The sequence below is a fragment of the Panthera tigris genome, chromosome A3, assembly GCF_018350195.1.
Source record: "Panthera tigris isolate Pti1 chromosome A3, P.tigris_Pti1_mat1.1, whole genome shotgun sequence".
NCBI lineage: Eukaryota > Metazoa > Chordata > Mammalia > Carnivora > Felidae > Panthera > Panthera tigris.
Genome location: NC_056662.1, coordinates 53,011,094 through 53,027,965, shown reverse-complemented (window position 1 = coordinate 53,027,965; position 16,872 = coordinate 53,011,094). Strand labels below are relative to the sequence as shown.

Sequence of the window (16,872 nt, the reverse complement as noted above, 5' to 3'; positions counted from 1 at the left end):
ATGTTTTGTTACATAAAGAATTAACTCATTTTATTCACTGTCTAGGAAGGGCAGGCTTTATAAACCCTTTTTTTTTAATGAAGATACTAAAATACAGAGCAATTAGATTTGCCTCAGTCACCCTGAGAGGTGAATTCCTCAGATAGTGGGATTGGAGAATATTTTCACAATATCAACAGTGACTGGGGGACTGGAGTAGGGGCCTGGTGCAGGAAAGTCAAGTTTAGGTAGCTCTTAAAAAATACCTTTTTAAAGAAATGATGAATAGTCTTTGAATAAAGGAGTCTGTGTCACTTTTGCAACTCGTAATGATGATGAAGATAATGATGATACTGATGATAATGATTGTGATGATAATGTTAATATTTATCAGAAACTAACTATAGGCCAAGAATTGCAATAGGTGCTTAAGTCGAGTTAATTTATTAAATCCTCACAGAATCATTAAAATTATTGGTCTGGGTCATCAGGAGAGAGAGCCACACAATAATTTGAACAGAAGAAGTTTAATATAAGGAATTATAAAATAATTATAGGAAGATAAAGACATAAAAGAATGTGAAAGGGTAACTTAGAGCTGAAGGGAATGTCTGAAAAAGGAAAAACTTCGAATGGATGCCTCTCTCAAGGATTGGGTGAAGACCTCATTTGACAAGCCCACTGAAGAGTGCAAGCATTCCCTATGTTGCTCAGGCCAGAGCTGGACCAGAATCACAGGACAGAAGGAAGCTACCATACGGGGCACAAGTGAGTGTAGGTGGTGGACAGGTACACAGAAGGATTCCTGTTCACTGTTGGGCAGCATTGTCACGTGACATGTGGTGCATTGTGTCCAACCTGGGAGGACCCTCTTCACACAGGTGAAGTGAGGCAAGTGGGAGGTGTGCAGGGGGACTTGAGATGCTACTATAGGAACAAACATAGGACATGGTGTGTCCATGACCTGGGAGCTGAGGGGAGCAACTCCCAAGGCCAGGACTGAGAAACTGCGTACTTGGGGCATGGTTGGGGCAGAGTGTAGTAGGATGTCCCCCATGGACTTGAAGTGCTGACCAGAAGTGCAGAAGGCCCATGTAAGAGTAAAATCTTAGTGTACCAGAACCAGGAAGAGGGCCTCCCTGCCCCCACAATGCCCATCAATCTACACAGAGGTAGCTTCACTGTGTGCAATCCACAAAGGAAGAACTCATTACATCAGAGCAGGTACTGGAGGGAGAATTTCCAGCTGAGGGCAGTAAATTAAACTGACACAGTAGGAATGCTAGTAATCCATTTTTATTTAAAAAAAATATTTATTACTTTTTTTGTGTTTTTTTATTCTGGATTTTTTGAAGTATGATTGACAAATAAGAATTGTATACATTTATTTAGATTTCACATTGTAAGTTTTTTACTAGAACTTCTAGCTATTTACCAAAATATGTTCTCATTTTCTATTTCTTTTGAAATTCTTACTTTGCTTATGCATTGTTCTCCTGATCTCAATCAGCATCTTTCTGACCATTAATTTGAGGTCTCTATTGGATAAAATAACTTACCTCCATTTTATTAACATTGGTTTCTGGAGATTTATCTTGCTCTTTTGATTGGAGCATACTCTGTTTCTTCATTTTTCTTGACATTCTGGGCTGATGTCTGTACATTAAATAAAATGGCCACTTTTCCCAGTCTTGACAGACTGGTATTGTAGAGGAGATAAAGCCCATCAACTAGCCCAGCTTTGGGATCATCCAAGCCTTTGTATTTATTCTGAGTGTCTCCCAGTAGTTGAGCTTGAAGATGCATCCATGTCTTAAAGGCAAGGGTCACAGTCGGCCTCTAGATGCTGGCTGAATGGAAGCCAGAGCATCAGGCAGCAGCCTGTATGGTGTGCACTCAAACCCCTTCCAGGGAGGAACTGGGAGATGAGCATTTTTTCTCTTCTCTCTCTGTGCTGAGTCTGTCCTCCATATAGTAGCAGCGGCTTCTCCTTTACTGGAGAATAGTCTATAGTCTATGGGGTTCATGAGTGCAAGTCCCATGGGCCATCAGAGCTGGGTGATTTGGAGACATGCCCTATAGGAAGAATGACAGAAGTTGGGGCATTAGACTTGTGGGCAAGTTTCTTCCAGAAAGATACTCATAACTTTGTGGTTTTGTTTTTGGTTTTTGTTTTGTTTTTGTTTGTTTTGTTTGTTGTTTGTTGTTGTTGTTTTGCTGGAATGAACCAGAAGGAGAAGGTGGATCAAGTTCCCAGAAGGCATTTTAAGGCACTGAGGAGTATCTCAGTCAACCCAGATGTATACTAATTAGAAGCCAGACCTCAGGCAGCAACTTTAATATATGCTGTCAAACCCCTGCCAGGGTTAAATTGAGGAGATCATTTTTACTTGAGCCCTGTGGGGCATTGGTACAGTAAAATTGGTGCACCTGTTAGTAGCTGCTACTTAATTTGCCATAGTCCTTAGGACTTGCAAACAAAAGCCCCTCTGGCTTTCAGAACTAAGTGGTTCAGGGGTCTTTCTTTTGGGCAACAGCTTTAAAAGTTGGAGCACTTCACTCCTCAGGAAGCAATGGGGAGTTGGGGGCTCCTTTCTGATTTTACAGAACTGTGCAGAGAGGGAATTTATTGTAACAGTGTGTCTCAGCCTTTCTTACATGCTTTGGTATGGATTCTATTTGGTTGCCCAATGTTTAGGAGTGACCCAACTAGCATCTGGATTTCTCTTTTTTTTTTTAACACTTCTTATTTCTTTGAGAGACAGAGTATGAGTAGGGGAGGAGCAGAGAGAGAGGGAGACACAGAGTTCAAAGCAGGCTTCAGGCTCTGAGCTGTCAGCACAGAGGCCAACACGGGCTGGAACTCACAAACCACGAGATCATGACCTGAGCCGAAGTCGGACGCTTAACCGACTGAGCCATCCAGGCGCCCCTCATCTGGATTTCTTTTGGAGGGAATTGTTCCAAGTGTAGCCAGATGTTTGGTGAGTCCATGGGAGGAGGGAAATTCAGGAGTCTCTTTTGTCACCACCTTAGACCAGAGTATAGCTTTAACTTTTACATATCATACCAGAATTATTTACTGAATATACCAGTCTGGCATGAAGCCGTCCTCTTGATATGTCCAACTACTACAAGGGAACTTGGAAAATGGCGACTCTGTAAATTTAACGTTATTTTCGAAGATATACCCAAGTCGAAATAAAACTAGTTTAAAGTTTAAGCTGTCAGACATGTCAAGCATATCCAGGAAGGAACAGGGAAGATTTTACACCAGTGTTATTCTGCCTGAATTGGCAAGATGCTTATATAAAAATGGACTGGTTACCAAAAATTAATAATAGACACTTTGAATGTTACCTTTCATATGTCTCTCCTGGAAGTTTTGATGTCACTTTAAAAGCCTACACCACATGCAAAATTAAATTTTTGAGATTCAGTACCTTCCTCAACCCACTGGAGAAAGGCTTAGAAATGTGGCACAGGTCTTTTATTGTTTTATTTTGGTTCAGTATGTTAAGGCTCAGGGGGATCATTTCACTGTAAAAAAAATAAACTGATTTAAGGTATTTAAAGATACAGGGAAAGAGTAGAATAGTCTTCTGAAAATCCAGGGAGAGCTGAACAGCTAGGTCTTGCAAAGGTGAGGAACTGAGGCTCTATGGGCGAATTCCTCTTCCACTCTTCTCTCTCTACCTCATGGCCTCTCTGGCTAGGGTCTTCCCATCTCTGTTTCTCATGGTGTATCATTCCTGTACTCCTCTCTACCTATCAATCTAGATTCTGCTTCATGTCTGTCTTGCTCTTGGATCCACTGCAGTGCTCACCGCTCTTCCTCAACTTCCCTATGATTCTCTTATGTCAAGTTTTTGAGAAACAATCTGCTTTGCCCAAGCTCATTTTACCAATTTGACCAATGAAATCAGATGAGTAGAGTTAGATGATATGTTGCCAACAGAGAATGAGCTCCTGGTAGAACCTATTTTCTGAGACAGGGATGAAAGGGGCTGGTATGCTACAACTTGGCTAGAACACAAGCTATTATGCAAATAGACTGCTCCAGGGAGTAAGAACTTTTCTGGACCAGTTTGACAATACTACCATCTAGTTATATGACCTTGGTTCTCTCAGTTGTAAATGAGATGAGTGGGACTACTAGAGAGCTGTAACATCACTTCCAGCTCTAATCAAAGTTGATTGTAGGAACACATTAAGTTCATATAAGTACAGAACCAAATATAACACTGGTGTCATGGTTTTGTTTGTCTTGTTGATACCAGATAGTGAAATCAATAGGTTTGGCAATAAGGCTAACAAACACTGGCATATTTGTTATAGTCATTTTGCACTGCTAGGTCATTTACATAAAAGAGATCTATTTAGACTTAGAAATATGATTTATTATTTATTATCTATTCTTTGTTTAGAAGGGAAATATTTTTTATGAAAAATTTCACCTTACATAAAACAACACTATCTTATTATATTTACAGCCATAGAAGAAAAAAAGCAATAGGCAGAAACACAATTCATCTCTTCTAGTTCACGTAAAAAGCTACATAACATAAAAATGACATAATTTATAAGGTATCCCTAATAATGTAAAGTATGTCCACTAAAAACATAAAAAAAACCTATACACATATACACATATATACATTTTACTTATATACACATATACACATACACATATACATTTTACTTATATTGTCATAGAAAACTAGGACAAAAGTAAAATAATTTAAATAATATAGTATAATGTGACCATGGTACAATAAAACTAGAAAAAGAAAGAGAGAGATAATTTTTCTTCACAAAAAGAAATTTTAAAAAGATGTCTTCAATAAATATTTGGCCAAAGAGGAAATACAAATAAAAATTATATAATATACAGAAGGCAATTAAGAAATTAATTGGAATGCTACACATTGAAGTATACAATAAGTCAGATAAGACAATGCTCAGAGGAAAAATCATTTCTTAAACACTCATGTTTAAAAACCAAGTAATGAAAATAAAAGAATTTAGCATTTCATTTTAGATTTTAGAAAAATAATTAAAACAATTTTAAGGAAGATGCAAAAATGAACTAAAGTAAAAAGCACAAATAAACCAAAGAACTATTTCTCAAAGAAATAATAAACTAATTAAAACACTAAATGATAAGAGGAAAAAATCAGGTAAAACACACAGGCACAAAATAAATGATAGGGATGCAGTAAGTACAAATAGAGAAGAAACTTTTAAAAAATTATAGTTTACTTTGCTTAACAAAATCTAGTTTGATACAGGATATCGAAGTGGCTTAAATAATTTTCAAAGAAAATATAATTTACTAAAACTGACCCCAGGTGGACAGATTCTAAAACACAGCTTAGTTCCAACACATAAAGAACTTGGGAGTCATAATTCTTGTACTCTCAGGAAGAAAAATAATTGAACAACTAAAAATCAATATCTTTTCCTAGATACATCAGAGATTTGCAATCATATGGCAAACATCCATCCAAAAGCTGGAGAAAAAATGGATAAAAAGAATAAATCTGAGCTCAGTTTACCCAACCTAGAAGCCACTGGATCAAGCAGACATTAGGGACACTCATATGGTCACTTTAAAGAATTTTTGAAGGCTGAGTGTGGACTGGCTTGAGAGCTAAGAACTGTTGAGGCTCGGTGTTAGAGGGTCCCCATACTTACATATATTTTACCCCCAGGAAATCTACCAAATTTTCATGGTAAAGACCGCAGGAAAAACAAAAATCTCCCGTTTCACTCACGTTTCCAATTTAGGAAAAAGAGTAAGAATTACGTTGGACTTCTCATCTGAAATCATTTCATCTAGAAGGGGAGCTGAGTGAAATACATTTAAAATGTTTAGAGAAAAAAACAAAATCTATGCCCTGTGAAATTATCCTTCAAAAGTAAAGGAGAAAGAGAGATTTTCTCAGACAAAAAACTGAGGGAATTTATCACCAGCAGATAAGCCTTGCAGGAAGTTTAGTAAAATAAACTTCTATCTAAATAAAGAAAGGAAGAGCATCAAAGAAGGAATAAATTAAGGTAAAATTAAATATTTTTAGTTTTTCTTGTTCTTTGTTGATTCCCTGTTCAAGTAGTAATAACAACTATTACTATTACTAACTATTGGATGTTTGCAGTACATGGATATGTGAAATAAATTATGTTAAAAGGGATTGGAGGGAAGAATTTGGGATACTTTCCTATAACGCTCCTGTACTACCCATGAACCTGTATAGAATTATTTGAAAATAGATGGAGACTAATTCTAATGGTATATTGAAAAGTTTAGGTAAGCCATCATAAATTTTTAAAGCTGTTTTTGATAATTCTCTGAAAGGAAAGAAAATCAAAGCATATAAAACACTCAATTAAAACAAGAGAAGACAGAAAAGAAGAGGAAAATTGTTTTTTAAAGGAATAAATACTATGTTCAACAAAAAACAGTTACAAGCATGGAAGACATTAATCCAATCATATTCATAATCACTTTAAATATGAATGGGATAAATACACCAGTTAAAAGACAAAGACTGGCAAAGTGAATATAAAAGTCCAACCCCAACTATATGTTGTCTACAAGAAACCCACTTCAAATGTAAAGGCACATATAGATTAAAAGTAAACAAATACAGAAAGCTATCACATACCAATATTAATCAAAAGAAAGCTAGAGTAGCTATATTAATATCAGAAAAAGCACAATCCAGAACAAGAAAAATCTCAGTAAAAAGGGGGAACATTCCATAATGTTCTCCAAGAAGACATAACAATCCTTAACATGTATGCACCTAATGACAGAGTATCAAACTAAGTGGGGCAAAAACTGATAAAACGGCAAGGAGAAATAGACAAATCCACTATTACAGTTTGGAGATTTCAACACACCTCTGTCAGTAATTGACAGATCCAGCAGGCAGAAAATCAGTAATGATACAGCTGAACTGAATAGCACCATCAATCAACTAGATGTAATTGACATTTATTGAATATATCATTCAATAACAGCAGAATACACATTCTTCTCAATTTATATAGACAATTCACTAAGATAGACCACATTCTGAGTCATAAAGCACAACTCAAAAAATTTAAAAAATAGAAATCATACCAAGTTTTCTCTCAGACCACAGTGAATTAAGGTAGAAAGCTATACAGAAAGATAGCTAAAATATCTGAAAATATTTAGAGATTAAACAACACACTTCTGGGGTGCCTGGGTGGCTCAATCAGTTGAGTGTCTGACTTAGGTTCAGGTCATGATCTCACTGCTCATTAGTTTGAGCCCCACACCGGGCTCTGTACTGACAGCTGAGAGCCTGGAGCCTGCTTCAGATTTTGTGTGACCCTCTGTCTTTGCCCCTTCCCTGCTCGAGTTCTCTCTCTCTCTCTCTCTCTCTCTCTCTCTCTCTCTCAAAAAAAATAAACATTAAAAAAATAAACAACACACTTCCACCTTGGGAAACTAGAGAATGAAGAGCAACGTAAGACTGAAACATGTAGAATAAAGGAAATAATAAAAATTAGAACAGCAAGGACATTCAAAGCAAATCAATAGAGAAATCAATGTAACCAAAAGCTGGTTCTGTGGAAATAAAATAGAATTGATAAACTGCTAGTCAGTATAGCTAAGAAAAAGAGAGAGAGCACAAATTATTAATATTGGAAATTGGAATTATCACTACTCATCTTGTGTCCATTAAAAGGATTCTAAAATAATGCTGCAAATAACTCCATGCCCCTAAATTTGATAATTTAAATTAAATGCACCGATTTCTATAAAACACGATTTACCAGAAGTTTGTGTGCCAAGGACATAAACTCTTTCTCACAAGAGAATTAGTCTAATTGGCCTATATCTATTAAAGACATTGACTCAATGATTAATACTCCTCCCCAGAGAAACCATGCAAAGTTTTCATTGATGCATTCTACCAAATACTTAAGTAAGAGATGGTAGTAGTTTTCTACAATTTCTCCCAGAAAATAGAAGAAAAGGAACATTTCCTAATTCATACCAGGAGATGGGTATTACCCTAAATAAATAAATAATAATAATACAAACAAACAAACAAACAAAAGCAAAAGCATTCCAAGAAAGGAACATTACAGACCAATATTCTGAATACCTGAAAATTCTTAAACAAAATTTTAGAATATCAAATCCAGCAATGTATAAAAAGAATTATAATCAACTGCTACTTATTCATGGTACAGTTGGTTCAAGATACAAAAAATAATATAATTCATCATACCAACAGGCTAAAGAAAAAAACATATAATTATATTAATAAATATAAAAAATTGATTAAAACCAATGCCTGCTCATACATAATAAAAACTCTCAGCAAGCTAAGAATGGAGGATAACTTTCCCAACTTGATAAAAAAAATGTTTATAAAACCCTATAGCTTAGCATCATACTTAATGGTTAGAAATTAAATACTTTTCCTCTAAAATTAGGAACAAAGCAGATGTTCTCTCTCACCACTCTTATTCAAGATTGTACCAGAACTCCTAATACAATAAGACAAAAGAAAGAAAGAAGGAAAGGAAGAAAGGAAGAAAGGAAGGTAGAAAGAAAGAAAAGAAAGAAAGAGAAAGAAAGAAAGAAAGAGAAAGAAAGAAAGAAAGAAAGAAAGAAAGAAAGAAAGAAAGAAAGAAAAGGAAGGAAGGAAAGAAAGAAGAAAAGAGTATATAGATTGGGAAGGAAGAAATAAAACTGTGTCCATAAATGACATGATTGTCTATGTAGAAACATGCAAAATTGACAAAACAAACCTTCCAGGAACTAAGAAGTGCTTACAGGAAATTTTCAGGAACAAAAAGTTAACATGCCAAGTTAATTACAGTAGAACCATAATGGACAATTGGAATTTGAAATTAAAAATACAATATCATCTACATTAGCAGCAAAATGCTGAAATGCTTTAGCGCAAATCCAACAAAATATATACAAGATTGACATGAGGAAAATTATAAACATCTGACAAAATTTCCTGAATAAAAGGGAACATATTTTATGATACTTTGTTTTATAAGAATTATAATCAATTCTCTGCATCTACATAATCCAAAAATAGCTTTAGAGAAGGATGTGGGGTTTGGGACAGGAAATGCTCCTTTAGCTACTTGTTTTTATTTTCTTACATTTCCCTCATGCATTAGACTAGATCTACCTGGAGAGCAGACAATATATTCTATCAATCCCTGAGTACGCTGCTGCTAGAAAAGTGCCTGGACCAGACTAAATAAATGTTTATACAAAGAAAAATGAGTATGTATTTGGGGAGATTCTTCAACTCATGAAGAATAGTGTGGCCAAAATAGATGCACTTAAAAGCAAGATTAGTTGAAATTCCAATGTAAACATGGAAAACAGGATTATACATGCAAAGAATAGAGTGGCCATATCCAATAATATATTCTCTGCTAAACTTCAAAAGTGTGACCATTTTAAAGTCATAGGACGTTTAGTGATCTCAATGGGATTTGAACTAATAGTCTTGGAACACCAGTATCACTGAGTTGTAGGTTACTGTGTGAGTGGAAACACACAATTAATTTGAAGACTGAAAAATTCCCAAAATTATAAAGGATTTTGGCAGAGAGAAAAAAGATCAATTGAGGCTGAGAGTAGAAATCTACCTTGTGGTAAAGGAATTGAACCATCACAGTGTAACCCTGGGAATTTGTGGATTTAGCTGGCAATGAGCCAGCCTGTTAGAGTTGTAGTGCTGAGGAGTGGCTCTCTTCCCCTAGCGGAAATGTTAGAGTATCCCTCAAGCCTGAAGCCTCCAGGAGATGGGCAGCTGTCCTTCCAGTCAGTCCTAGAAACAGCTGGTGCTTCAATCCAGGCAGCTGGGTTCCCTGAGGTCTATTTCCTTACTGCCAAGTTCAGTTTCTCAGGCCTGCAGAATAAGAAGAGAGACCTCTAGATGGTTAGGGGTCCTTGCATCAGAAAGAAAACCAGACTGTGCCCAGCAGATGTCCTGGCCTGGTGTGTATCTCTATGGGATAATGAGAATATGCGGGAAGTGACTTTGGAGTACTTGCATCTCTGCCTCCCTGACCTTGGCCTAGTGAGTTTTCCCTTTTCTCAGTAAAGCATTCCTTAATCCATGTTGCATGATGGTATGATGTTGAGGAATTTGTTCTGCCTTCTTGCATGACAGATGGTAGCCCTGGAGAGACCCACCTGATACAACATATGTTTAGCCTTCCCTGAGAGCTATATTTATCAGATACTGAGTGACATTGTCTCTGCTCTTTTCATCCTTCATCCTACTTCAGGTTGCTATTCTTGCTGGAGTCTGGCAACCTGTGAGAATCTTCCAGGGAATAAACACAAATTCTAACTACAGCTGTGCATGCTTGGGTAAAGAGTGGAGCCTTGCCAGCAGTGTGTAGATGGATACCTGGCCTCCAATAAGATGGAAAACACATATCCTTTCTGTTCTGTTTGTCTTTGAAACTGCCAAATTTCATGGAAGGGGATTTCTGATTAGTTAGTGGGCTGTTTAACCAGTCTGTGAATTGAACTGGAACAAATACCCATTTATTTAGTTTAATGAGTGTTATGAAGCACAATATTTTTTACCTTTACGTACCTTTTAGCTATTCTGTCCTTTATGTTTTATTTGGATAATATAAACATTAACTAGAATATTAAAGAATTGCTACATTTGAGGGGCCTTTGTGGGGGCTCAGTCAGTTAAACATCTGACTCTCGATTTCGGTTCAAGTCATGATCTCAAGGTTGTGAGATTGAGCCCCGTGTGGGGCTCAGCACTGATCATGGAACCTGCTTGGAATTCTCTGTCTCCCTCTCTCTGCCCTTCCCCTGCTTGCAATCTCTCTCTTTCTCACTCTCTCTCAAAATAAATAAATAAACATTAAAAAAAGAAAATTGCTAGATTTAAGACTTAAGAATTTGAGAGAAAATTTATTTCACCACGTTGTACAAGAAATCCTACTTTATACCAATGTGACCATCATCAACTTTCCTTAACGAGAAAACAGTAAAACAGTGACTCCTTTAGAAAATCTACAGATTGGATTTGAAACTTTTGTCTTTCACAATTTAATGGAAATAATACACTTTTCTCTTTGATCACTCATGGATTACTTAGCCCTTTTTTGTTAGTCTTTGAAAATCCTTCCGTGTAATTTCCATTATGTTCTTAATACCTTTAGACATTAAAGAGATTAAAAGAAAGAAATGATTTTTTTCTCTCTTCTCTGTATCAGGCATATTAAATTGTTTGGGAGTAGCTAAGGAAAAATAATTGGGAGAGGCTACATTTACCAGAGTTAAATAACTTGGCCATGATGTAATTTTCAACAGTGGAACTATTCAAACATTTGTCATATTTGACTATTTGTTACAACTGCAAGTTGGCTTATTTAAAAAAAAATAGAAAGATATATAACCCAGCAATAGGATGAACTCCCCCAAAAGATGTTTTTATTCCCTGTAGGGAGAGGGAGAAAAACATCAGATAATGTTATCCGAGTTCTAAGAAGATTGTCATTCATATTCGGTTTCTAAATTCAAGATATCAACTCTGAAAATTAAATATATACCAAGTAAAATCGATTTTCTATATTTAGAAAAAATATAAATTTAGTTTACTTTAATAAATTTCAAAGTAAGTGACCTCCTCCTTTCAAAGGAGGAGGCTTTGCTGGTTTCCTGGCTTTCTTTTTGTTTTTCCTCCTCTACTCTTCTCTCATTTTGCATATACATTTTTTTCTTCTGCTTTCTCTTTGCCTTTTGTGTTATCCTAGTTAATACATCATTTTACCAGAAATTGACCACACAGACTCTCTTGTTTTTTTTTTTATTATTTCAAAACCAAAGTAAATTATGTTCTAAAGTGTTTTATAGCAAAACTGAAAGAGCATCTATGTTAATCTTATCTAAGGCAATTGATCACTCAAATTTCATTGCCCAAACTAAGTTAAATACCAACATAAACTACTTTTCAAAAATATGTGGATAAAGGCTAATGCCATTTTATATTAACTTTTTTGTTACGTTTAATATAATATTATATATGCACAAACATATATACAAATCCTTAAATGTATGCTCAATGAACATTTACAAAGCGAATCACAAACCAGCACCTCAGGAGACATTATTTTCTCTCCCAGGATACATCCCCACCTCTTCCCAAAGGTAAATTCAGTCTCTGCTTTGCTTGTATTGAATTAACTTTGCTAGCTTTTGTAATTTATAAAATTGAAGTCATAAGGTATGTATTCTTTTATGTCTTGATTCTTTCATTCAATATTATGCTTGCATAAGATTCATCAGTGTTGGTGTGTATAACAGTAGTTCCCTCACTTTTTTTGCTGTATAGTATTTCATTTTATAATATATGACAGTTTACATATTCATTCTATTGCTAATGCATATTTTGGATATTTTTAGTGTGGAGCTATTGCAAAGGTATGTAGACATTTCTACTGAATAAACTTCTAGGAGTAGAATTGTTGGTTCATAGGGAATGCATAGGTTCATTTACTTGATATTGCCAACAGCTTTACAATTGATTTTACTAATTTTCACAGCAAACTACCAAGATATGACAAAGCAAGTGTTTTATGTTCTCACCAACACTAAATACTAGATATTTCTATGATTTTAATTAGCTACTGTTTTGTTTTTGTTTTTGTATTTGGTGTGTAGTGGTGTTGCATTGTTGTTTTGGTTCATATTTCCTTAATAACTGATGAGATTGAGCACTTTTTTTAATATGTTTGTTGGCCATTTGGATATCTTGCCCATCTAAGTTCTTGTTTAATTCTTTGCCCATTTTTAAAAAAACACTTATTCTTTTTTATTTTATTCTTTTACTATTATTTTAATGTTTATCTATTTTTGAGAGAAAGAGATAGCTTGCGAAGGGAGGGGCAGAGAGAGAGAGAGACACAGAATCAGAAGCAGGCTCCAGATTCCAAGCTGTCAACACACAGCCTGATATAGGTCTTGGACCCTTGAACCGTGAGTTCATGACTCGAGCCAAAGTCAAATGTTTGACTGACTGAGCCACCCAGGCGCCCTTCATATTCTTTTTTAAAATCAATCTGTAATTATTTAAAATTCTGAATATGAGTCTTTAATATATATTACAAATATCTTCTTTCATTTTGTGGATTGCATTTTAACCTTTTTAATGGTATATTTTGATGAACAAGAGTTCTTAACTAAGTCCAATTAATCGATATTTTTTATGGTAGTACTTTGTGTGTCCTACTTCAGGAACCTTTCCCTATCTCAAGGTTGCGAAGATATGTTTTATCTTCTAATTTTATATCAATTTTGTTTTGGTTTCCACCTTTAAATATAAATTAACAAGGAAATTATTTTTTATATGGATGATACTAGTAGTGGTCAAGATTCTTAACTAATTAATTGATTAGTTTAAGATTCATTTTTTAAATACATTAATACACTTTGTACTTCAGAGAAGTTTTAGGCTTACAGAAAAATTGAGTAGATAGAACAGAGTCTCCATATATCCCCTTCTCCAAGCTCTCTAGATTCCTCATGTTACTGACATCTTTCACTGGAGTAGCACATTTGTTGCAATTGATAAGCCAATGAAATACTGAAATAATATAATTACTACAATAATGCAATACTATTAACTAAGGTCTATGATTTATATTGTTGGGTTTCTTTCCCTCTGCCCCTCCTGGCTTGCATTCTCTCTCTCTCTCTCTCTCTCTCTCTCTCTCTCTCTCTCATTCCCTCTCTGAAAAAATTAAAATAAATGTAAACATTTTTTCAAATATTTTAAAAAATTGTGTGTAACCAAGATAGATGGATACTTCATCTTAGTATAAAATCCAGATAAATGTGGTGAGATTATTGTAGAGGATTGGTGACTAGCAGAATCTGTATTTTGAGAGTTATTATAAGAATAACAGTAATTAGTGACACAGAATAGCTGGTCCAAATGTTTTTTTTTTTTTTTTCATTTTTAACATTTATTTATTTTTGAGAGACAGACAGACACAAGCGAGGGAAGGGCAGAGAGAGAGACACAGAATCTGGAGCAGTCTCCAGGCTCTGAGCTGTCAGCACAGAGCCTGATGTGGGGCTCAAACTCACAAACCAGGATCATGACCTGAGCCAAAGTTGGCAGCTTAACACACTGAGCCACTCAGGTGCCCCAGGCTGAAATGTTTTGAATGGAACTTTTGCATATAACTGATTTAATCTGAATTGTTTCAGGACATAAAGGAAAAGAGGTGTTCTGATTAGGTTTTCATTTTGAATCTTAATGGCATAGAACCCGAAAGAATTGTGGATCTTCATCAAGAAAAGCTAAAAGGTAAAAATTTATCTCTGAGATCAGAGTAGATGTTCACATCATGACGTCAGATTTTAACATCCTAACACTGGTATTCTTTCAAATTTTTTTTTTTTTAATTTTTTTTCAACGTTTTTTATTTATTTTTGGGACAGAGAGAGACAGAGCATGAACGGGGGAGGGTCAGAGAGAGAGGGAGACACAGAATCGGAAACAGGCTCCAGGCTCCGAGCCATCAGCCCAGAGCCTGACGCGGGGCTCGAACTCACGGACCGCGAGATCGTGACCTGGCTGAAGTCGGACGCTTAACCGACTGCGCCACCCAGGCGCCCCTATTCTTTCAAATTTTTAATTACCTTCCAAACATCTGGATGCCTACCATCTGTCATGAGCAATGTACAGATCAGGGTTTCTTAAGAACATCACTATTAACATTTTGACTATTGACCTATTGACAGAAAATTCCCTGTGAATTATAGAATGTTTAACCTCTATCCATTAGATTCCAATAGCTTCTTCTACCCCCGACCTGTAACAAAGAAAATACCTCCAGATAGTGCCAAATGTCCCCTGAAGGGCAAATTTGCTTTTGCTTGAAAACCGCTGGTAAGGATTGAGGCTTAATGGAATCTGTGTATCTGAAAATTGTCTTTGATTATTTGTTTTTAAGTGAAAAATGCCTCTGCTGTTGATCAGGGAAAGACTTGTAGTTATGTTTTTAGATTTAATGTTGCCAGCTGGGCTCCATGGTAACCCCATTTTCTTATCTAGATATACCAACATGTGAGATATATGGCCTCTTAGACTTTCTACTACATGGCTCTTTTCATTAAAAATGAGTCTCGGGGCGCCTGGGTGGCGCAGTCGGTTAAGTGTCCGACTTCAGCCAGGTCACGATCTCGTGGTCCGTGAGTTCGAGCCCCGCGTCAGGCTCTGGGCTGATGGCTCGGAGCCTGGAGCCTGTTTCCGATTCTGTGTCTCCCTCTCTCTCTGACCCTCCCCCGTTCATGCTCTGTCTCTCTCTGTCCCAAAAATAAATAAAAAATGATGAAAAAAAAAAAAGAGTCTCAGTAGGTTTGTGGTTTATAAATACTTTGTAGCTGACGAACTTACATTCAATCTAGACATCTTTGGAGATGAGAAGTAGAAAGGAGGGGTGAGAGGTTCAGGGAGCAGTTCTCAATCCCAAATTAGAAAAATACTTTTAAGAATAAAACTTTCAGATATATATCCAACCTTTGATATTAACATAAAATTCCTTGAATAAATGAATTTTCCTAACTAATAATTTGCCTTTATGATTAATAAATTGTTCCTTTTTTCTATTAATGTAGCTTTTTTTTATTTAAAGATTCCATTATTTCAAAATGCTACCCTTCTCTTGTTTAACATTTATAATCCAGTTCTTCATTGAAGGAAATATTTCATTAATTTTGCATCTGAAACGTATGTACTATCCTGGATCTATTTATGAGTTCCTTCTACTACTTAATCATAATTGGCTGAAATATTTTTATAAAATTGCATTCAGGTTGAGTTTGACAAGGCTGTGAATTACAGAACAGTTGTTTTTGATCTAAACAATTGTCAGTCTATGGAAATCAAGCACAGCTTGAGGCCAACTTGTATGAGAAGGTTAATGCTCAGACCCTTAACTGTGTGGACTTTTCTTACTCAGACATTCCTGGTGTGACAAGTAAAGACAGTTGCCAGTAATCTCAGCAGGCCCTTAGCAAACACTTCTCTGGAACATATAATTTTCCTCAGCATTTAGCCCATCTGAGAGAAGAGTCTGAAAAGCCCTTAAAATCCACCTTTCATTTTAAACATTAGTTGGCTGATGCTTACACAGGATAAATGACTCACTCATAGTGTCACAGCTGGTAGAACTAACAAGGTCAGAATTTGTATTTTCTGTGTTTCTGATTCCCAGTCCATGTCTATTTCTTCTAGACCTTCCTGCAGAGCATGGGAGGCAGTCTGGTAGGTGGTCCACTCAGTCAGGAACTCCAATTAGGGGTTTCCTTCAGCAGAGAAGTCCAGAACCAGAAAAGGCCAAGCAAAGATATCCAGGGTGCAACACTAAATTTCCCTGGAAAATTAAAATGGAGAACATAAATGTATCAAGAAAATGCAAACTTCCCTCATAAAGGGCCAAGAAAAAAGGAAGATGAACATGACTAGTGGGGGAGAAAAATGAGTTAGTGATCATTGGGGACTACTGGAATGTCAGGAGAGACAGAATGTGGATTCTTTGCTGCTATGGTTACCTTAGGTCATTGGGTAACCTTAAGTGACAGAAAAATAGTATAAGCTCAGACAGAAATCCATTCAATGGGAGATTATAGGCAAATATGAAGAGTGCCTGCGTCATGACATTTATATCAGGGTCTTGGTAGGTCTAATAGAAAATGGAGGTATAAAAAGTCATCCCAAAAGAAAAAAAAAATAATTCTTCTTACATCTATAGCCAAAAAAACATATGTCTCTCAGTTAGAACAGCTGTTACATGAAGCACTACAAAACTTTATAATCCTTAGTGGAGCGT

The 16,872-nt window shown here is 35.9% G+C and overlaps 1 long non-coding RNA gene across 1 annotated transcript; it reads right to left on the bottom strand.

Moving 5' to 3' along the window:
- Positions 1-1,431: 1,431 nt before the first annotated feature.
- On the bottom strand, positions 1,432-16,663 carry LOC122237003. The gene is made up of 3 exons (XR_006215196.1): positions 16,191-16,663; positions 9,646-9,908; positions 1,432-2,055 (listed from the first exon to the last, which is right to left on the bottom strand). It is a non-coding gene; the product is annotated as an uncharacterized LOC122237003 (long non-coding RNA).
- Between the last annotated feature and the right edge of the window lie 209 nt (positions 16,664-16,872).